This window comes from Nyctereutes procyonoides, unplaced genomic scaffold, assembly GCF_905146905.1.
Source record: "Nyctereutes procyonoides isolate TBG_1078 unplaced genomic scaffold, NYPRO_anot_genome, whole genome shotgun sequence".
NCBI lineage: Eukaryota > Metazoa > Chordata > Mammalia > Carnivora > Canidae > Nyctereutes > Nyctereutes procyonoides.
The window spans coordinates 14,024,017-14,047,552 of record NW_026575134.1 but is presented as its reverse complement, the minus strand read 5'-3'; the positions used below and the strand labels follow the sequence as shown (position 1 = coordinate 14,047,552).

General features: G+C 39.1%; 1 long non-coding RNA gene and 1 other non-coding gene across 2 annotated transcripts in view; both read left to right on the top strand.

Annotated features, from left to right (window-relative positions):
- Positions 1 to 23,536, top strand: part of LOC129494376 (uncharacterized) — a 153,546-nt gene that overhangs the window by 91,101 nt on the left and 38,909 nt on the right. The gene's annotated exons all lie outside the window — the stretch shown is intronic.
- On the top strand, positions 13,643 to 13,747 carry LOC129494451 (U6 spliceosomal RNA). Its single transcript, XR_008661346.1, has one exon. It is a non-coding gene; the product is annotated as a U6 spliceosomal RNA (small nuclear RNA).

The window sequence follows — 23,536 nt, the reverse complement described above, 5'->3', positions numbered from 1 at the left end:
AGGAAATTAGGAATAGATTCAGGTACCAGGAGGAAGTACTGTGATCTCACACTTACTGTGGGCCGGCATGAGTTGTGGATGGCATGCCTCAGATTCTTTGCACATTGATTTATTCAATGTAAGATGAAAGCATTTCCATCTGTCTGTTGACCATCTGTATGTCTTCTTTGAGAAATGCCTACTCATGTTTTCTGCCCATTCTTAATTGGATTATTTGTTTTTTGGGTGTTGTATCAGTTCTTTTTGTATTTTGGATACTAACCCTTTATAGAGTATGTCGTTTGCAAATATCTTCTCCCATTCAGTAGGTTGCCTTTTTGTTTTGTTGACTGTTTCCCTCACTGTGCGGAAAAGTTTTGTATTTCGATGTAGTTCCAATAGTTTATTTTTGCTTTTACTTTTCTTATCTCAGGAGACATATCTAGAAAAATTTCTATGGCCAAGCCAATGTCCAAGAAATTATTGCCTGTGTCTTGTATTTTTTTTTATAGATTCAGGTCTCACATTTAGGTCTTTAATCCATTTTGAATATATTTTTGTATATGGTATAAGAAAATGGTCCACTTTCATTCTTTTGCATGTAACTGTCCAGTTTTCCCAACACCATTTGTTGAAGAGACTTCCCTGTTGGATATTCTATCCTACTTTGTCAAAAATTATTGACCATATTGGGTTTTTTCTGGGTTTATTTCTGGGTTTTCTGTTTGTTCTATTGATCTATATGTCCTTTTTTTTTTTTTGTATCAGTACCATACTGTTTTGATTACTACAACTTTGTAACATAACTTGAGTTCTACAATTGGGATGCTTCCAGCTTTGCTTTTCTTTTTCAAGATGCTTTGGCTATTTGGGGTCTTTTGTGGTTTAGGATTTTAGGATTGATTGTTCTGCTTCTGTGAAAAATGCTGTTGGTATTTTGATAGAGATTGCATTAAATGTGTGAATGGCATTGGGTATTTTAGATATTTTAACAATATTTGTTCTTCCTGTCCATGAGCATGAAATGTCTTTGCATTTTTTTTGTGTCGTCTTCAGTTTCTTTCATCAATGTTTACAGAGTGCAAGTCGATCACCTGTTTGGTTAAATTTGCTCCTAGGTACCTTATTATTTTTGGTACAGTTGTAAATGGGATTATTAATTTCTCTTTAGCTGCCTCACTATTAATATATAGAAATGCAACAGACTTCTGTACATTGATTTTATATTCTGCAATCCTACTGTATTCATTTATCAGTTTGGACAGTAGTTTGGTGGACTCTTTAGGGTTCTTATATGTAAGTTCGTATCATCTGAAAATAGTGAAAGGTTTTCTTCTTCCATACCACTTTGGATGCCTTTTATTCCTTTTTCTTGTCTGATTACTGTTGCATGGACTTTTAGTACTATGTTGAATAAAAGTGGTGAGCATGGACATCCTTGTCTTGTTTCTGACCTTAGGGGAAAAGCTCTCAGGTTTTACGCATTGAAGATGATGTTTGCTCTGGGTTTTTCATATAAGGTCTTTATTATGTTGAGATATGTTCCCTCTAGAACCACTTTGCAGAGGGTTTTTATCATGAATGGTTGTTGTACTCTGTCAAATGCTTTTTCTGCATCTATTTAAATAAGCATATGGTTTTTATCCTTTCTCTTACTAATGTGACATATAACATTGATGTGCAAATATTGAACCACTCTTGCATCCCAGGAATAAATTCTACTTGATCATGGTGAATGATTTTGTTAATGTATTGTTGGATTTAATTTACTGGTATTTTGTTGAGGATTTTTTCATCTGTGTTCATCAGAGATCTCAGCCTATAGTTCTCTTTTTTAGTGGTTTCTTTATCTGGTTTTTGTATCAAGGTGATATTGTACATATAGGATAAATTTGAAAGTTTTTCTTCCTCTTCTGTTTTTGGAATAGTTTGAGAAGAATAGATATTAACTCTTCTTTATTTTTTTTTAAAGACTTTATTTGTTTGAGAGAGTGAGCGATAGAGAAAGAGAAGAGTGGGGAGAGGGAGAATCAGACTCCCTGCTCAGCAGGGAGCCCAGTGTGGGGCTCAATCCCAGGACCCTGGGATCAGACCTGAACACTTAACTAACTGGGCCACCCAGATGCCCTTTAACTCTTCTTTAAACGTTTGGTAGAATTTGCCTGTGAAGCTGTCTGGTCCTGGACTTTTGTTTGTTGGGAGTTTTTTGATTAGTGACTCAATTTCTTTGCTAGTAGTCAGTCTGTTCTAATTTTCTATTTCTTACCACTTCAGTGTTGGTAGTTTATATGTTTCTAGGAATTTATGCATTTCTTCCAGGTTTTTTAATTTGTTGGCATATAATTGTTCATAATTTCTTATGATCCTATGTATTTCTTTTTTTTTTTTTTTTTTTAAGATTTTATATATTCGGGGGCAGCCCCGGTGGCACAGCGGTTTAGCCCCGCCTGCAGTCCAGGGCGTGATCCTGGAGACCCTGGATCAAGTCCCACATCAGGCTCTCAGTATGACGCCTGCTTCTCCCTCTGCCTGTGTCTCTGTCTCTCTCTCTGTCTCTATGAATAAATAAATAAAATCTTTAAAAAAAAGATTTTATTTATTCATAGAGACACGGGGAGAGAGAGAGAGGGAGGCAGAGACACAGGCAGAAGAATTAGGCTCCATGCAGAGAGCCTGACGTGGGACTCGATCCAGGGTCTCCAGGATCACGCCCTGGGCTAAACCACTGCGCCACCAAGGCTGCCCTGATCCTATGTATTTCTGTGGTGTTGGTTGCTATTTCTTCTTTCTCACTTGTTATGTATTTATTTGAATCCTTTTCTTTTTCTCTTGATAAATCTGGCTGGAGGCTTATCAATTTTGTTGAGTTATTTTAAAGATTCAGCTCCTGGTTTCATCAATCTGTTCTATTCTTTTTTTAGTTTCTATATCATTTATATCTGGTCTAAACTTTATTATTTCCTTCTTTCTGCTAGTTTGAGTTTTGTTTGTTCTTTTAGCTCCTTTGGGTATAAGCTTAGGTAGTTTATTTGAGGTTTTTCTAACTTCTTGCCTATATTGCTGTAAAGCTCCCTCTTAGAACCATTTTTGCTGCATCTTAAAGATTTTGGACCATTGTCATTTCTTTCTATGTAATTTTTTATTTCTTCTCTGATTTCTTGGTTGACCCATTCATTGTTTAGTAGCATGTTATTTAACCTCCATGTATTTGTGGTCTTTCCAGATTTTTTCTTGTGGCTGATTTCTAGTTTCATAATATTGTGGTCAGAAAAGATGCATGGTATGGCTTTGATTGAAAAAGTATATTCTTTTTTAAAAAAGAAAACAACAACAAAACAATGAAAAATACAGTTTTGAGGAATGGAAAAAATGATGGATTTTTCTTTTTTGCTTAACTTAATTGCTATTCATTTTTAGTAGAAGAGTGAACACTTGCCCACCATATTCCATAGATGTTTATAGCTTTATTTTCAGAGAAAGAGATCGAGACTAAGAGACCTTCAGGTATTTAGCTATTTGTCTGCATGAGAGAGTTTATTGAGATACAGAATAAAAATTAGCAAGAAGCAAATATTATCCACCAAGTGTCAAAGCTTAATCCATGATCAAACAACTTTGTTTGGCACTTAGAAGTAAAGGTTAGCTCCTTTTTCCATATGCTGAAGGTTGATCTGCTTCTCCATTCTCTTAACATCATTTTCTGAAAGCACATACACTGCTTAACTAATGGTTGTAGGTAGAATTCTTCCTTCTATCCAACTTCAACCCAAGAGATTATTAACCATTTTAAACTTAGGAATAAAAAATTCAGCCAATGGAGAAATCACTTGATTGGTCTTTATTCTCTATTTATATTTATTAAGTCTTTACTTATCCTGGGAAAATGTCTTACATTTTTGTATTTTAGAGTTTACAAAGCATGTTTCATCTATTACCCCATGAAAATCTTACTACTGTATAAGAGAAGACACTTTTTTTATAAATTAATTTTTATTGGTGTTCAATTTACCAACATACAGAATAACACCCAGTGCTCATCCCATCAAGTGTCCCCCTCCGTGCCCGTCACCCATTCACCCCCACCCCCCGCCCTCCTCCCCTTCCACCACCCCTAGTTCATTTCCCAGAGTTAGAAGTCTTTATGTTCTGTCTCCCTTTCTGATATCTCCCACACATTTCTTCTCCCTTCCCTTATATTCCCCTTCACTATTATTCATATTCCCCAAATGAATGAGAACATACACTGTTTGTCCTTCTCCGATTGACTTACTTCACTCAGCATAATACCCTTCAGTTCCATCCACGTTGAAGCAAATGGTGGGTATTTGTCGTTTCTAATGGCTGAGTAATATTCCATTGTATACATAGACCACATCTTCTTTATCCATTCATCTTTCGATGGGCACCGAGGCTCCTTCCACAGTTTGGCTATTGTGGACATGGCTGCTAGAAACATCGGGGTGCAGGTGCCCCGGCGTTTCATTGCATCTGAATCTTTGGGGTAAATCCCTAACAGTGCAATTGCTGGGTCGTAGGGCAGGTCTATTTTTAATTCTTTGAGGAACCTCCACAGAGTTTTCCAGAGTGGCTGCACCAGTTCACATTCCCACCAACAGTGTAAGAGGGTTCCCTTTTCTCCGCATCCTCTCCAACATTTGTTGTTTCCTGCCTTATTAATTTTCCCCATTCTCACTGGTGTGAGGTGGTATCTCATTGTGGTTTTGATTTGTATTTCCCTGATGGCAAGTGATGCAGAGCATTTTCTCATGTGCATGTTGGCCATGTCTATGTCTTCCTCTGTGAGATTTCTGAGAGGACACTTTAAAAAAAAAAAGATTTTATTTATTTATTCATGAGACACACACACACACACACACAGAGAGAGAGAGAGAGAGAGAGAGAGAGAGAGAGGCAGAGGGAGAAGCAGGTTCCATGCAGGGAGCCCAATGTAGGACTTGATCCCAGGACTCCAGGACCACGCCCTGGGCCGAAGGCAGGCGCTAAACCGCTGAGCCACCCAGGGATCCCCGAGAAGACATTTTTATTTGATTTTGTGGTTAAGAAACCTAAGCTGCTGATATTGCTTGAGATCACTTGGCTAGCACTTGACCGAGTCTTTATATTCTGACTCCTATGTCAGAATTTGCCTCCCAAAAATGGACTGACAAGATTTGCAGATTTACTGCATTTTTTAAAAAGGGAAATCAATTGTGTTCTAATTACTAAGTACAGTTGACCTTTGAATAACATAGGGGCTAGGGGAGCTGATGCCTACATAGTTGAAAATTCCTGTGTAACTTTTGACTCCCTCAGAACTTAATAGCCTACTGTTGACCAGAAGCCTTCCTGATAACATAGTTAATTAACACTTATCTTTTATATTATGTATATTATATATTGTATTTTTACAATAAACTAGAGAAAATGTTATGAAAATAAGGGGACACCTATGTGGCTCAGTTAATTAAGCGCCCAGCTCTTGATTTCAGGTCAGGTTATAATCTCAGGGTTGTGAGATCAAGCCCTGCGTTGGGCTCTGTGCTGGGCATGGAGCCTGCTTAAGATTGTCTCTCTCCCTCTCCCTTTGCTGCTCTTCCCACCTCTCCTTCTCTCTCTCTCTCTAAAAAAAAAAAAAAAAAGTCATAGGGATGAGAAAATACTCTTAGAGTACTATACTGTATTTGTTGAAAAGATTTGATAAATGGGCCTGCATAGTTCAACTTTGTGTTGTTCAAGGGTCAGCTATACTTGATTTAAGCAGAAATTGAAATAAAAAGTATAAAAGGAAAATAAAAATATAAGCCACTAACATACTTTGAACACTAATAATGTGCTAGGCATTGGAGAGGACATGCATTATCTCCTTTAATCTTCTCAGCAACCCCAGCAAGTGGAGTATTATAGTTCTATATTTATAGATTAAAAAAAGGACTCTTAAAGGTTAAGAAAAAAAAAATCCAGAGGTCCACGGATAGTGAATATCAGAACTGTATTTGAACCCAAATGTGTTAGGTGCCAGAGCTAAGGACTTAACCACTCTTCCAACTGTCAAGGAGGGTCCATCAAGGTTTTTTTTTCATGACACTCAAGACAGATATAGATCATATTTACTGAGTATTTCCTCTGTGTAGACCTACTGCTATATGTTTTACATGCAGTTTCTCAAGTGCTTCTTAAAACAAACCTGTGAAGGAAGGACATTTATTGCTCCTATTTTACAGACAGTATAGGAGAGGCACAGAATCTTGCTAGTAAATGGCAGAATTTGGATCTGAACCCAAATAATAATCTTACCAGAATCTGAGCACTTCTCGTGTATCTACTGTTTCAGCTCAGTCTTTTCTCATTCTACTTTGGTTGCAAGCTGAGATGTGTGATTGTTCAGAGTGCTTAGGGTTCTTGAGCATGTTAAGGGAGCAACTTTATGCCTTCTTGGACAAGGTGGTGATAAGCAAACTTCTCCCACAAGAAAATAGTTTAATAGGAGCTTTCTATAAGGACTTGGCGTGAAGAATCATTTGGAAATACCACATTTTTGAACAGTATATATACTTCAAAGATTTTACTGTAAGGCGGGGTTTTGCGTAAGTTAGAAGTGTGTTTACTCCCATGAGTCTGAGAAGAGAGCAAGGTTAGGTTAAGTAGCTATTAATAACAGTTGACAAAAAGAAAAAATAATTCTGAGACTGGTTGTCACAGTTTCTTAAATAGCGTACTGAGGTAATACTTGCTACTTGTTAATTTTGTATTAATTTCAGGCACACACAGTTAGATTAATAGTGTTTATTACACACTGTCTACACTGGTCCTTGTGACTTGTTCATATTGATGATTGATTTAAATCTGTTTTAAGGCAAATTGAGAACATATTCTAAGTATATGCTCCCAGAGCCACAGCTCTGGCATTTGGTTTATCTGTGGAATCTTTTCCCCCACTTGGCACATAAAACCTAGAGGGAAATGGCTTTGGAGAGTCCACTAAACATGGTAGCAAATGACCCTGTTATTGGTAAGAAGCTTCCCTCCCTTCCACTAGGAGTTAATAAGTAAGATTTCAGGGCGGAGTCAGCCACAGGCTTGGTAAGAACGTCATCCTCTCCAAATTCCAAGGAGATAAAACAAAACAAGTGGTGATTTCCCAGGAAAATTGAGGCCATGTTTTCAGTGCCCTCAGAATCCTCATAAGCACCACTCCTCTGCCGATTAAAAATGTCGGTCATGCCATCAATGCTTTTCCTTGGGAGGGCCAGTTGGGGTGAGACCAGAAAACTGCTTTTGATTGTAAACTTGGGGAACCTGTACCTCATCCATGGCTTGGTTAGAACTCTTCTCACCAGGAATTTACAGGAAAAACTTGAGGTTGCTTAGGAGAGAAATCTCTTTGAAGCTATCCATCCAGCAAAGACTTTCATTCTTGTCTCTTCTTCATCATGACTTCCACTTTCTGTTAACATGGAAAACATGTATTCTAACTTCTCTTCCCCCAAGGTGGATTGTAATTTTGAAACCAAAGTGGACGTTTTGTGTTTCTAGTAGTTGGTGTCATTGTAAATAGTATTCCTTTATCAAGGGCATTTGGGTTGGTTTTCTTTTTGGGTTATTTGTCTTTGGCAGCACATTGCGGTGACTAAGAGTGTGAACTCTGCAGTCATATTGACAATTTCAAGTTCCAACTGCAGCATTGACTTGCACATTTAAAAACAAATGTTTGGTAACTACCTCCTAAAGTTCTCATAATGATTAATAAAGATGCCCTTTGTAGACCATTTAGCACACCTCTTGGCACATAGTAAGCACTCAGTAAATGTTAGTTGCTGACATTATGAAACATGATATTATGATATTAGTATGAAATATATCTAATTACTATTACATATCTCAATAAATTTAGACTTATTTCTCCTGGCTAGATGCCCTGAAGTGGGATTTTGGGTCCAAGAGTGTATGGGTTACAATTTTAAGACATGGTGCCTAATTACTATCTAAAAGTTTACCGTCATACTGTTACTAAATGGGAGTGGCCTTCTTCCCAACTCTCGCCAGCCTGGGAGATTTTAGTTTTGGCTAACAGGATGTTTAGAAATGGTTTCTTTATCATTTTAGTTTGCTTTTTACTGACCTCTGAAGTGACCTAGCATCTGTACATAGCTTTTTGGCCATTTTCAGAGTTTCTTCTAAGTCTGAACAGGCTGTTCATAGCTTTTGTCTGTGGGGTTTTACAAATATTGCTCTTTTGAATAAATATTGCTAATTTATAAAAACTTACCATGAATTAAGGATATTATATGTTGAAAATATTTCTCTGATTGTATTATTTGTATTTCTTTTCTTTTGTGATCTTTTGCTATATTGCCCTTTCCATTTTTCATATAGACCTATTTAACCATTTTTCCTTTATGTCTTCTGGGTATTCTCTTATTAAATCCTTTTGAATGCTATGTATGTGTCAGAATCATGTTCTTGTTTTCATTTCATTACAGCAGTAGCTTTCAATATTCTGGGAGCATCAAAATTACCTGTGAAACTTTTAAAAACTGTTTTTTGGGGGCTTGATCACAGAATTTCCAGAGGTGGGGCTTAGCCACACGTCCATGAAAAAGGAGAGTCTCATTTTGAAAAATGAGTGCTGCTTAAAAGTAGGTTTTTAAGTTGGCAAAACACCTGAGTAGTTGTTGAAACTGGAATGTTTGTGTCTACCTCAAACTGATATGTTGAAATCCTAACCCCTACTGTGATGGTTTTAGGAGATTGAACCTTGGGGAGGTGATGATGTTGTGAAGGTGGAGTCTTCCTGAATGAGATTAACGCCCTTATGAAAGAGACCCCAGAGAGTTCCCTCCCCCTACCCCCTATGTGGGGACACAGGGGGAAGATGGCTATTGGTGCATCAGGAAAAGGGCTTTTGCCAGAATCTTACCATGGCTGGTTGCACCCTTATCTTGGCCTCCAGAGCTGTGAGGAGACAAATTTCTGTTGTTTATAGCCCTCCCAGTCTATGATATTCTGTTGCCGCAGCCCAGATGGATAAGACATTGGGTGACAGGCACATGAGGGCTCATTATACTCTTCTCTTTACTTTTGAATATGTTTGAAATTTTTCATAAGTAGTAGCTTCAAAAGAAGAAGTGGTAGCATGCAAAGCCCATCAAGATTGCTGCACTAATCAGAGTTGGCTAAGTAGCAGAGATGTTATGTGTCCAATTGACGTGGAAGGTCAACTAGGAAGGGACATGGCCTTATCCTAGTAATGTTGAGCAATAAGATAGGCTGCCTAAAGTGGGAGCTGAGCCAGAGACTGAACAACTTGCCAGGGCTGTGCTATATCCTTGGACCCTAAGCAATAGGGCTGCTCTTCTTTCAGATTGTTTCATGGCTTCTCAGTTCCGTAGAACCCCGTGGAGAGGCAGGAGCAGATATTTCTTAGGAGGCCAGTAGACAATGGAAATCAGTCTATAGGTCTCTCTGGGAGGACACCAGCAGGTGGTGGTAGTGGTAGGATCTTTGGTCATCAGTAAATTGGAAGCGTTCCCACTTCCTATTGCACTGTCGTACTTGCACCCCCTGCCATTAAAAAATCCTTTGTCAATCACCATCTTAAACTCACCCTAAACCGTCCAGTTTTATCACTCTCTTTTTTACCCCCAGCACAATACCTTTTTTCTAGTCCTATTAAATATTTTGCCTTGACTGATTTGCTTACAATAACACAATAAACATGAAACAGTCAAACTGGGATGCCTCACTCAGACTTTGCCAGTCTCTAGTCCTTATCTCTCAAAATACTGCTCAAAATGCAGCTCAGGGGAAACCCAGGGCAATCTGGTCCTGATCTCAGGACAAAGATAACTAGGGACTTAGAGAAAACCGTCAGCACAAGAGTCCAGCAAATAGCACAGCCTACCCTAACCCTACAGTAAATGGAGATAAGACTGGGAAGTAGGGGGATCCCTGGGTGGCCCAGTGGTTTGGCGCCTGCCTTTGGCCCAGGGTGCGATCTGGAGACTCTGGATTGAATCCCACGTCAGGCTCCTGGTGCATGGAGCCTGCTTCTCCCTCTGCCTATGTCTCTGCCTCTCTCTCTCTCTCTCTGTGTGTGTGTGACTATCATAAAAATAAATAAAAAAATTAAAAAAAAAAAGACTGGGAGGTAGGGTTTTTTAAGGTCTCTTTAGAACCCATTGAGAAGGGTGCCTGGATGGCTCAGTCAGTAGAGCATGTGACTCTTGATTTTAGGGTTGTCAGTTCAAGCCCCATGTTGGGTGTAGAGATTACTTAAAAATCTTTAAAACAACAACAATAAACAAATGCAAAGCTGTGGAGATATTTAAGAGGACTTTATATGTGTACACTGAAAACATGTTGCTGTTGAAAACCAGAATTCCTGAAAGTGAAATCTTGAAAATATGATTACCAGAATTAACTGAAATTTCATGGATGTCGAAAAAATAGAAGCAACCAAGGACTAAATTAGTAATCTGGATGATAAAATTGAAGAAAAAAAAAAACCTTTCAAAACTTAGCTATGTGATATAAAAAGAGATGAGAAAGAAGAGAAGGAGGCTGAGAAAAGATCTAAGTAGTGTACCCTCTGTGTGCTCTCAGAAGGCTGGAAGGAACACAGGGAGAGGGCATAACTTTTTTTCAAAATAGAGAAAATGATTCGGGTCTTCAGATTGAAAGGGTCCATCTGGATAAATACTGGTGAAATTTCTGCCCTGCAAGTTCCTTTCTATCCTTTCTATCTACATATCCTTAAACCGCTGAGCAAATATAAGCTTGCCTGTGAAGGAACTCAAGTCAAACTGGATCAGACTCCCATCAGCAACACTGGATATTGAAAGACAATGGAGCGGGGAGTTACACCTTCTGAGGGAAATTATTTGAACATCAAAATGTATCCCAGCGAGACTAAGCATAAAAATATTTTCAGACACAGGCAAGGGCTTAGACAATTGTCTTCTAAGTACTTTTTCTAGAAGAGTTACTTTACAACTCTACAAGAGTCAAGCAGAAACAGAACCCCAGAAAGAGGAAAATGTGGGATCCAAGAAACCAGTCTAGGATAGCCCACGACGATGACAGTTCCTCCACATGCCTAGATAGTGGTGAGTCCAAATTAGAACAGGAAGTCAGAAGACTCCATGGAAACAGTCTTCAGGAAGAAAGTGGGTAACACTACACAGATCTTGTGATTAGGATCTAGAAGCATCACGTTGATAGCTTACTATCAATGACACAGTGGCACAAGTCTACTTTTCAACAAGAGAAAGAATGGCCACTGGATCATTTGGGAAATAGAGTAAAACACTCTATAGGAAAGTCATGGTCTAAATATGAAGCAAATTAGATTTTGAGCAACTGGTGTTAAAGGACAGTGATGGACTCTCAGAATTAAATGCATTTGATTTTTTTAAGACTTTTATTTATTCATGAGAGAGAGAGAGAGAGAGAGAGAGAGAGAGAGAGAGGGAGAGAGGCAGAGACACAGGCAGAGGGAGAAGCAGGTTTCCTGCAGGGAGCCTGACGTGGCACTCGATCCCGGGTCTCCAGGGTCACGCCCTGGGCTGAAGGCAGGTGCCAAACCGCTGAGCCACCCAGGCTGCCCAATGCATTTGAATTTGTAATGAGTAATGGGTATACACATTTCCCTGTTGTCAAGTGTGAGATTTTTTTACTCTTGAAACTGGATTGCCATTTTTATACCATACTATTTTTTACAGATCAGATTTTTCCCAATCATTCTTTTGAAGAATCCTCCAGGGAGTAAACTTAGATATAAAGTTTTGTTTTCATTTTCTCTTTCGGTTTCCGTGTCCACGCCCCCCCCCCCCAAAAAAAAGATATATATATGATTTTGTTGTTTTTAGCATAGCAAAGGTGACTTTGGATTTTGACCAGATAGTCATCTAAACCTGAATATTTAGAAACAAACTTGTGGTCATTAAGAAGTATAAGCTTTAAATAATATGCATAAACACTAGTGTCAAAATCTCATGTTTTTGTAATTTATTTGAAGAATTCCTTAGTAACTAATAGCTTGTTTAAAAAAAACATTCAGCTCCTTTAGTTTCACTTCACCTCCCCCCTGCCCCCACTAACTCCAAATAAAATTAAATGGAATTATTTCTAAAGAAATACTTATAATAGTTATCTCTGTATTGTGAGATTGGAATGATTTGAATATTTATAGGATTTTCCTAACTTTTCTACCAAGAATATGTATTGCTGTTAATATGAGAACATCCCATAAAATTTAACAAGAATAATTATTTCTACTGAAACTACCTTGGCAGACTTTTTCTGCTAAGGAAGACCTTATTACTGTCCTACTTTCCACTAATCATTACTATCACTCTCACAAACTCATTTTTTAAAAAGATTTTATTTATTCATGAGAGACAGAGAGAGGCAGAGACATAGGCAGAGGGAGAAGCAGGCTCCTTGCAGGGAGCTCAATGCGTGACTTGATCCCCAGACCCAGGATCATACCCTCAGCTGAAGGCAGATGCTCAACCAACTGAGCCACCCAGGAGTCCCTTGCAAACTTATTTTTTAAAGAAGCTAACCTTTTCACTGGTGGCAGGTAGAGCTTTGTATATTATTGATTGCTCCTGCCTATAATATTTTTGGTTTCTCAAGGATTAGGCCTGGGTGTCTACACCATTCCTATTCTCCTGATAGGCTCAGCACAGCCTCAGTCTGCTCCCACCCGGTCTTGGAAGGTGTCCTGGGTAGAGGCAGAGCTGCTTGGCTTGCACCCCATGCTTTGTCCCAGGGCCCCTTGTGGGGTGAAAGAGAAGGGGAGACAGCAGGCTCAGGCTCATGCAAGCATGGTAATAGAATCCACAGGGCAGTCCCTTCAAGTTCTCCATGCCAGAATCATTAGGCTTTCAAAATTGCATAAAGTATAAATTAGAAGGCCAAATGCTTACGTATGTGTTGAATATGTACAATAAACAAATAATCAAATGGCAGGAACAGACTAAACTCAGAGCCTCTTCCCATGAGTAGTATTTGTGGGGACAAAGCATTTTTTGGAGAAGTGGAACAGCTTCCATGGTTGTAGAGATTTAGAGAATGGTCATGAGGAAGTGAGAGGACAGTGAACTCAGGAAACTCTCAAATACTGCTGTTCTCATGGAAAACAGAAGGTGCACAAAATTTGTTTCCTCCTCTTAAGCCATGTACCCTGCCACACTTTTCTGCAGACAAGGAGAACCTCCAGAAGAGAGAGAGTTGGAAGAAGGAAAGGAGGAAAGGAAGATAGGGCATGGGTCCCTGAGATGAGGATGAAACTGAGACAGGCAGGATTTCAAACTGGACAGTGAGTCATACAGGGTGGAGCAGGTCAGGGTTAACAATTTACTGTTTGAATGGCTGAGAAACTTCAAAATGATTCAGTATAAAATTAGGCTATTTGTGAATCCCCCCTTTCCTCGCTCAAACCCCTGGGGATTGGTTTGGACAGAGGATAAAGATAGGATCCAAGCCAGGCCCTTTTATGTTTATTTCTCCTTCCTCTTGCTCATGACTTTGCACAGGCACATCTATCACTAGGACACTCCAGTTCATTACTAAGCAGTACACAGCAGGTCACCGAAGGAAAGAAAAGGAGAGGAGCCAAGAAGTAGAAAACCAATGACTTAAACACATGGCTCCCTGTGTTGGCTTGGCCAGCATGTATACTAGAATTGGAACAATGCAGAGAAGATTAGCATGTCCCCTGTCCAAGGATGACAAACAAACTCATGAAGCATCCCATATTTTTTTCAAGGATGATCCAAAAGTTCTGGAGGTGGATACTGGTGGATGCTTGTACAACAATGTGAATGCACTTAATGTTACTAAACTGTCTATACACTTAAAAATAGCTGAATGGTAAATTTTATCTTATATTTTACTACAATTTATAAAAACAAACAAACATGGCCCTAAGGGTTGGGTAAAGATGTCATAAAGAAAATAACAAGTGAAAGTCATGCAATTAATAAAATAAATTATAGCAAAAAAAAATCCAAAAAGACAAATGCAGGACCTCAGTCATTGTGCAAACCATGGTATCAGCATAGAGTAGTGGAAAGAGCCAACATGGCTATCACCTGGCTCAAAGTCCACTTTGCCACTTACTAGCTGTGTGATCTTGGACAAAACACCTGATGTCCTTAAGCCTGTTTCTTACTTAAAATAGTGAAATGACATTGGACTCATAGACCTTTTGGGAGAATTATGATATTATAGGTAAGATGTTTAGCATAGTAAGTGGCTCCTACCAGGCATTCACTGTGTTTCCTTTCCCTTTCTGCATGTGGAAAGAAGGTTGCAAACACAATGTGTTATGGGATACAGAACCTAACTTGAAAGATGGTGAGGATAAAATTTTTAAGAAACAAAAATATATGGAGATAGTATTTGAGCAGTAATTCCTGAGAGAGGCAGACCAGGTGTAGAGAGGACCCTTTAAATTGCTGAAAAAGACTTAAGACTTGTTATTAGAGTACTGGCCTAGCTGTTGTGACTAAGTAACCACCCCCCACCCCCACCCCAACACAGTGACTGAAATAAGATGGAAGCTTATTTTTCTCTATATAATGCTCCAGAGATAAGCTACTTAAGACTGGCAACGCAGATTTGTCATTCTTAACACACAAAATTTCCATCATTGGATCCAAAGTGGTTGCTTTAGATCCTGACATCATTTGGTAGTGGGAAAGGGTGGGCAGGGGGAGGGCCAGTGGTGGCATCTACCTTTCTTTCAAGGGCATGACTTAGAAATGGCACATCTCACTTTTCCACCTATGCACATTGACCAGATCCTTGTTGTAAAGGAGGCCAGAGGAAGTAAACTCCAGCAGGAGTCCTGATATTAAAGAAGATAAGTTTGGATGTCCTTGTATACTTAGCCATGTCATCCACCTAACTCACATTATATTTTCTCTAGTTTGCAACCACAGGCTTTCAAAATAACAAAGCTAACACATCCCTCAAAAATGTGCATAATTTCTTGCTTATTAATATATTCAGTAAATATTTATAGACTATTTCTATGTGCTAGGTCCTATTCAAAACATCACAAATACAGAAGACTGCAAAACAAATGAAGTTCCTGATTTCATTAAGCTAAATCTGGGGATGCCTGGCTGGCTGGCTCAGTTGGTAGAGCATGTGACTCTTAATCTCAGAGTCATGAGTTCAAGCTCTGATTTGGGTGTGGAGCCTATTTAAAGTGAAAAACAAGATAAATGTCATTAAACTAAATTCGATAGAGGGAGAAATTAAAAATTGGAAAAAAAATATTAGATAGCCAATAAATGCAAAGATGAAAATTAAAGTGATGTGGGAACAAACAACTCAAGTTTATTTAGATACAGTGGTTAGGGATGCCCTTGCTGGAGAAGTGATGTATAAGCTGAACCATTTGAAAAGAGGAAACAGAACATGCCAGGAATAGGGAGCTGCAGGTACAGAGGTCCTGATGAGGGAAAGATCTGGGAGGGTTTGTGGTTATAGAAGGACCAGTGTGGATTTAGCAGGAGAGGGAAAGAGGATATAAGATCAGAAAGGAAGGTGGGAACAGTTTGCTTCTTGTCATTTCCTAGCACTGAGGACAGCGTGCACAGGATAGGTACCCTGTGAGTGCTTGATAAATGAGTAAGCTAGAAGACAAAGATCTGAGGCTGTTGGCAGGTAGCCTCTAATTCATAGCTGTCCTCAAGCAAAGACTAGGATTGCTTATCCTACACACATCTCTCAGATCCTGTTTCTCAGAATCTCAGACTCTTTATCCTTGGAGTTGCTCCTGGTGTCTTTGGTAGCCTGATGTCCACTTATTAAAAATGGAGTCAAGGAATTTGGGAAGGAGGCAGGTATCTGAATACAATGATTATGTTTCCTTTTTGGCTTTCTCTACTCTTTGCTAAATGGCTATAGTTCTCTTAATTTTTCTCTATGTGGTTTTCCAGATCTGGAACCAACCTAATCACCCAATACTTACAAGTGTCAAGTTGGAGACACAATATAATTAATGGAGTGCTAAGATGGGGTGGTAGTTAAGGCTGTAACCTTTGGAGCTGGGCTTCCTGTGTTTTAGTCCCAATTTGGCCTATTATTGTCTGGGTCACCCTGAGTAAACTACTAACTCACTCTGGTCATTTGTTAATTTATCTGTTACATGGGGGTTAATAGTGATTTCTGACCATTCTTGTGAATTGAAAGAATTAATAGTTAAATTACCCCAGTGATCCATAAATTCAATGCAATCCCTCTCAAAATACCAATACTATTCTTCACAGAACAAATACTCCTAAAAATTGTGTATAACCACAAAAGATCCTAAAGAGCCAAAGCAACCTTGAGAAAGAATTAAAAACCTGGGGGCAGCCCAGGTGGCTCAGCAGGTTAGTGCTGCCTTCAGCCCAGGGCTTGATCCTGGAGACCCGGGATCGAGTCCCACGTCGGGCTCCCTGCATGGAGCCTGTTTCTCCCTCTGCCTGTGTCTCTGCCTCTCTCTCTCTCTGTGTGTGTGTCTCTCATGAATAAATAAACAAAAATCTTAAAAAAGAAACCTGGAGGTATCACAATCCCAGATTTCAAACTATAGGAGAAAGCTATAGTAATAAAAAAAAAAGTATGCCAGTAATACAAAAACAGACATATAAGATCAATGGAACAGAAAGTCCAGAATTAAACTCATGCTTATATGGCCAGTTAATCTATAAGAAAGGAAACAAGAATATACAATGAGGGAAAAGATAGTATCTTCCCATTTATTTTTGTCATCTTCAATTTCTTGAATTAGTGTCTTATAATTTTTATCCTACTGGTGTGTCACCTCCTTGGTTAAACTTATTCTTAGGTATATTATTATTTTTGATGCATTGTAAATGGGATTATTTTCTTAATTTCCCTTTCTGCAGCTTTGCTGTAAGTGTATAGAAACAATAGATTTCTGTACACTAATTTCATTTCTTGCAACCTTGTGGAATGCATTTATTCTAATAATTATTTTGGAGAATCTTTAGGGTTTTCCATGTAAAATATGTCATCTGAAAATAGTGGCAGTTCACTTTTTCCTTATCATTTTGGATGCCTTTTGTTTCTTATTTGATTGCTGTGGCTAAGACTTACATACAGTACTATATCGAATAAAAGTGGCAAGAATGGACATCTTGTTTTGTTCCTGATCTTAGAGAAAAAGCTTTCAGCCTTTTACCATTGAGTATAATTAATGTTAGTCATGGGCTTATCATAGGTGGTCTTTATTATGTTGAGATACATTTTTTTTAACACTCTCTGTTGAGTTTTTACCATGGATGTTGAATTTTGTCAAATGCATTTTCTGCATTTATTGCAATGATTATAATTTTTATCCTTCATTTTGTTAATGTAGTGTATCATGTTGATTGATATGTGGATTGTTCAGATTGAACCATCCTTGCATCCCTGGAATAAATCACACTTGATCATAGTGAATGATCCTTTTAATGTATTTGGTAATGGATTTGGTTCTGATATTTTGTTGGAGATTTTTACATCTATGCTCATCAGGGATATTGACCTCTAATTTTTTTTTGTAGTGTCTTTAGTTTTGGTAATATTGGTAATATTGACCTTGTGAAATGTATTTGGAAGCTTTCCTTTCTCTTCTATTTTTTTGTATTAGTTTGAGAAGGATAGATATTAACTCTTATTTAAATATTAGATATCTCTCACCAGTGAAGCCATCTGGTCCTGGACTTTGTGTATTGGGAGTTTTTAAATTAGTGATTCAATTTTGTTACTAGTTATTGGTCTATTCAGATTTTCTATTTCTTCCTGATTATGTCTTAGAAGATTGTATATGTCTAGTAATTTATCTGTGTCTTCTAGGTTGTCCAGTTGGTTGGTCTATAATTTTTCCTAGCCATCTCTTATAATGTTTTGTATTTCTGTGGTGTAGGTTGTAACTTCTCTTCAATTCCAATTTTGAGTTTTCTGTTTTTTTTTTTTTCTTTATGAGCCTGGCTAAGTGTTCATCATTGTTGTTTATTATTCAAAGAACCAGTTCTTGGCTTCATTGATCTTTTCTATTTTTTTGTTTTCTTTTTTTTTTTGTTCTCTTTTTATTAGTCTCTTTTTATTTAGTTTCTGTTTCATTTATGCCCCGATCTTTATTATTTATTATTTTCTTTCTTCTAACTTTGGAATTTGTCTTTCTTTTTCTAGTTCCTTTAGGTGTATGGTGAGATTGTTATTTCATATTTTTGTTTCTCGACGTAGGCTTGTATTGCAGTTAACTTTCTTCTTAAAACTGTTTTTGCTGCCTCCCAAAGGTTTTGAACTGTTGTATTTCCATCTTCATTTGTCTCCAGTTATTTTTTTTCTTTTTGATGTATTCATTGATCTATTAGTTGCTTAGTAGTATGTTTAGCTTCCATGTGTTTGCATGTATGTATGTATGTATTTACAGTATTACATGTAAATATGTATACATACAATACAGTATGTATGTTTTAAAGAAACTGATTTCTAGTTTCATACTGATGTAGACAGAAGGTACTTGATATGATATTAGCCCTCTAAAAGTTTTTGAGAATTATTTTGTGGCCTAACATATGATCTGCCCTAGAGCATGTTCCATTTGCACTTGTAAATAATGTGTATTCTGTTTTTGGTTGAAGTGTTTTGTATATTAATGTTAAAACTATCTGGTCTATTGTGTTGTCAAAGCCACTCTTTCCTTGTTGATTTTCTTTCAGGATTATCTATCCATTGATACAGGTGAGGTGTTAAAGTCCCCAACTATTATTGTATTACTATCAGATTTTCCCTTTATGTCTGTTAGTATTTGCTTTATGTAATTAGATGCTCCAGTGTAGGGTGCATAAATATTTACAATTGTCGGATCTTTTTGTTAGATTGATCCCTTTATCATTACTGGCCTTCGTCTCTTGCTACAGTCTTTGTTTTAAGGTCTATTTTGTCTATGTAAATATTGCTACTTGGCTCTGTGTGTGTGTGTGCATCCATTTATATAGTATATGTTTTTCTATCCCTTTACTCTGAATCTGAAGATTCACTCTCCTCTCAAGTCTACTGAGCATCTTTATGACCATTACTTTGAATTCTTTATCAGGTTGATTGCTTATCTCTGTTCTGTTCTTTTTCTGAAGCTTTATCTGTTCTTCTCATTTGGAGCATAACCCTTGGTCTCCTATTTCATTGGACTTTCTCTGTTTATTTTACTGAATTATGCAAAAAATTTATGTCTCCCAGTCGTGAAGGAGTGGCCTTGTGTAGGAACATCCCTTATATAGACTGCTTGTGCCTGTCAGTGCTGGCTGACTGGCTGGGGCTAATGGTGCAGAACAGGAGTCCTGAGACACTGCACAGGGGCCACCTCCTTGGGGTGGCTTGAGCTGGAATGGGCACAGGCCAGGTGTTCCCAAGGTGCTGTGCACTGGGGCTGCCCTGGTGGGAATGCTGGAGTGGAAGTCAACATAGTCCGAGGAGCTCCTGGGGCAGCTGGGGCAATTCCATACCTGTCTGGAATGGGCAGAGGGTTACCCTAATAGGATGCCTGGAATGGGCATAGGGCTTTTCATACAGGGGGGCACTCTGGTGGGATGGCTGGGGCTAGAGCAAATGTGGACATGGGGGCCCACTTGAGGGATTGTTGGAAGTTGTGTAGGATAGGGTCTGGGCTCATTGAGGTGGCAGGCCAGCTAGAGCACCCAGATCCTACTCTGGTCTGTGTTGTCAAAATGGAGGGGGAATGTAAACAGTGGTGCTTGCCACCACCTCTGACCCCAGAGAGACTTCCGGCAGTTACCATATGGCCCATGCTCTAGGATTAGGAAATGAGTTTTCTTCACATGTAGGCTGGTTTTTGTTGTTTCGTTTTTGTTTTTGCTGCACCTCAGGGAAAATCTGTGCAAAGCTGTTCATGGGGCACTCAGTGCTATCCTCCCTCCTGCAGTTGGTAGCGTTAGGAGTTGGGTTCCTGTCATTACTACGTCTCTGTCTTTCCTAATGTTTTCTGTGTGATCCCTCTATCCTTTATTGTGCAGAAGCTGTTCAAACTGCCCTCAGTTCTTCTTAGGAGGTATTACTCTTATATGGGTATAGATTCTATATGTAGGAGGTGACTTCAGATTCTTTCTTCTCTACCATCTTGAACCTCTCCCCTTAAATGAAGGGTTTTACTAAATCACTTGAGGGCCTAAGCTGATGTGAGAACCTATTTGGCAGAAAAACTTGATAGGAAACTATTATCTTACTTAATTCACTTTAAAAAAATACTTGTGCACTTTGCTACAGGAATATTAATGTGTTTGATTCATGGACAGCCCCTGTTAGGGTGTAATTTATAATGTATGGGTCACACTTTTTAAAATCTGAAAAATTTTGAATTCCAAAAACATTGGTCCTAAAAAATTTCAGATAAGGGAGTATGACCTATTACTCTCCTTAAAACATAGCAGCTGGAATGAATGCAAGACTTTGGTTGTAGTCAATGTACCAGCTCAGAGTAAAATAGTGGTGATGATCAGAGTGTCTGGGTGTCATCAAGTCACCCTAGAAACTCAAATTTTAGCCTCATGGGCAAGGCCATAAAATATGGCTTGAAAGATACAATTAGGTAAACTTACAAGGCTTTCTGGGAGATGCGCTCAGGGGAGTCCCATGGTGTTCTGTTCTTGGCCATTTCCCAACCAGTGGTTTCATGGATGGTTTCTTACTTTTGGCAGTAAGAACAGAAGACTATGTGGTCTAGCTCAAGCCAAAGGATTTTCAAGGAACATGAGGTGAAGGGGCAGCTGGCTCTTAGAGACGTTATGGAACCAGGAATTAAAGCCCCATGGAAATTTAAGGGTTCTCTCACTGTTTATCCATCGATTTGGCTGAAGAGCAGTTTTCTCTACTTCCCAGTCTGCTTGGCAGAAAATGACCATTGCCAACAACTCCTGTGTTGTATCTCCTCCATATATGAGCACAGCCTGATCTGGGCTCAACATCTCAGTTTAAATTCCAGATTCCTCAGGAGGGGACATTGTGTGGTCCAATAGGCTAAGAGGGTATTATGGTTTAGAGAGACAGGGGACTTTGTCCCATTATAGGTCCTCTCTCAGTAATTTTGTGGATAAGGAGGAGATGGGCAACTCTTCGTAAAGCATGTCAAGGTTGGAGAATGGAAGGTTGGGCAAACCCCGCCCTCTGGAAAAAAAAAAACATATAAATGAGTGATCTTGGGCTGCTGTAACAAATACCATAGCCTTGGTTTAAACAACAAATATTTTTTTCTCACAATTCTGGAGGCTGAAGGTCTAAGATCAGGGTGGCAACATGGTTAAGTTCTGGTAAAAACCCTCTTCCTGGCTTATAGACATCCTCCTTCTCACTGTGTCTTCACATGGTGGAGAGAGCTCTCCTTGTCTCCCTTACATAAAAGGGAATTAATCCCATCTGAGGGTCCCACCATCATAATCTCATCTAACCCTAATTAGCACCCCAAAGCCTCATCTCCAAATACCATCATATTACACAGTGAGTTGGGCTTTAACATAGGAATTTTTGGGTGTACAAACTGAATGTTTGTACACCCCAAAATTCAGTCCATAGTGTGTCTATATATAAAATAAATAAAGTATCTAAAAGGCATTGCAAGGATAGTTATTTACTTTTGGATCCATGTAGTCCTCTTTGAAGCCCAGAAATGTACAAAGTGACTGGCAGGTGGTCAGGCCACGAGTAGAGAAAACTCTGATTCTATACCTTGAAAGAAAACAGACCACACCTTTACTGTCCTATCTGTACCAAGCTGAAAACAGTGGTTTTTAAAAAAATCAAGGTGTGGAGCTCCTGGGTGGCACAATTGGTTGTCTGACTCTTGGTTTCAGCTCAGGTCATGATCTCAGGGTTATGAGATGGAGCCCCACATTGGACTCTGCTCAGTTTGGAATCTGCTTGAGATTCTCTCTCCCTCTGCCCCTCCCCTCCTCTAAAGTAAACTTAAAAATCTTTAAAAAATATATTAAAAAGGGAGGGTGAGAATCTGATCATTTCAGCAAAATTCTATCCGATTATTGTTGGGGTAGGAGTAAGGTTTGAGAAAGCGTAAGAGGAATGGTAGCTCAGTAGCTCTGGAGAAAACAGACAGGTGAACTGTATTTCAAACCCTTAGTGTTCAAACTGCCTCCTTTCTTTCCATGGTCCCATGTTTGAGCATCTGAACCAAGGACTGGTGCCCTATCGTACAGGTGATCATCAACTCCACGGAGCTCTGGGCCACTTTAACTGTGTCTCCTGCTTCATTCCTCCTGCTGAAGGACCAAACCAGAGAAACTCAGTCTCAGGGAGACAGTAGGAGAAATAAGTCCCTCTCCTCTTCTCCTTCACTCTGAATTGGTAGTCAAAACCAAAACCATGCCCTGTTCACCAGGATTTTACTTAACTGCTACCCCTTTAACTGTGTAATTATTGGGCACTCAGTGTTTACGGGGTGAGACAGAAATCAAGGGTCTGCTTAACCCAGCGCCCTTTGTGAGTTTATTTTTCTCTTGTGTGTGTGTGTGTGTTTTTCAAGATTTATTTATTTGAGAGAGAGAGACAGACAGATACGTGAGAGGGGGAAGGGGCAGAGTGAGAGGGAGAGAGATAATCTCAAGCAGACTCCTTACTGAGCACAGAGCCTGATGTGTGGTATAATCCTGCGATCCTAAGATCATGGCTTGAGCTGAAACCAAGAGTCAGACACTTAACTGACTGAGCCACCCAGGAGCCCCTCCTCTTGTACTTTTTGAGGACTTTTGGAGAAGAAACTAACCCAAATGCCTGCTGACTTGGGAGGATAAGCCGTTTAAAAACTCCAGGCCTCTGTTCTCCAATCTGTAAGGCTGGGGATAAGTAGTTCAGTACTATCTTTTCATATAGATGTAGAGGAGATAAAAAATGCCTCTATCCTTTAACATTTACTTGGGCATCAGAAAGTTTATTCTTAGTTGAATTCCATAAGATCCTAGCAAATATATGTTGTAGTTACTGTTTTTTTTTTCTTGACATTTGAGCTAATGTGGAATCCTTCCCACCTCTCTCAGTTCCATCATCTGACCATCTAGGCAGGGTTCCAGAGGAGGGAGGTGGGGAAGGACCAGCAACACAGTGGTCTGCAGATAGCAGGTGCATCTCTTCTTCCCACCTGTGGCCTTCCTGATGCAGCTCTTAGTTAGATTCCCTAGGGAATAAAATCCTCCTCCTGCCATTGTCATGCCACTGCAGTCCATGCAACTCCAGTCCATGCAACTCCAGTCTATCACACTTAGTATCACACTTAAGTATCACACTTATGATGCGTGCAGTCAGGATGGAGTCATTCAAGAGCTGTCTTTGCCACTGCAGACCATGCAACTCCAGTCCATGCAACTCCAGTCCATGCAACTCCAGTCCATGCAACTCCAGTCTATCACACTTAGTATCACACTTAAGTATCACACTTATGATACGTGCAGTCAGGATGGAGTCATTCAAGAGCTGTCTTTGCAGTTTTGGTTCTATCACGTCTTGGTTGAAAGAGCTGTGACCT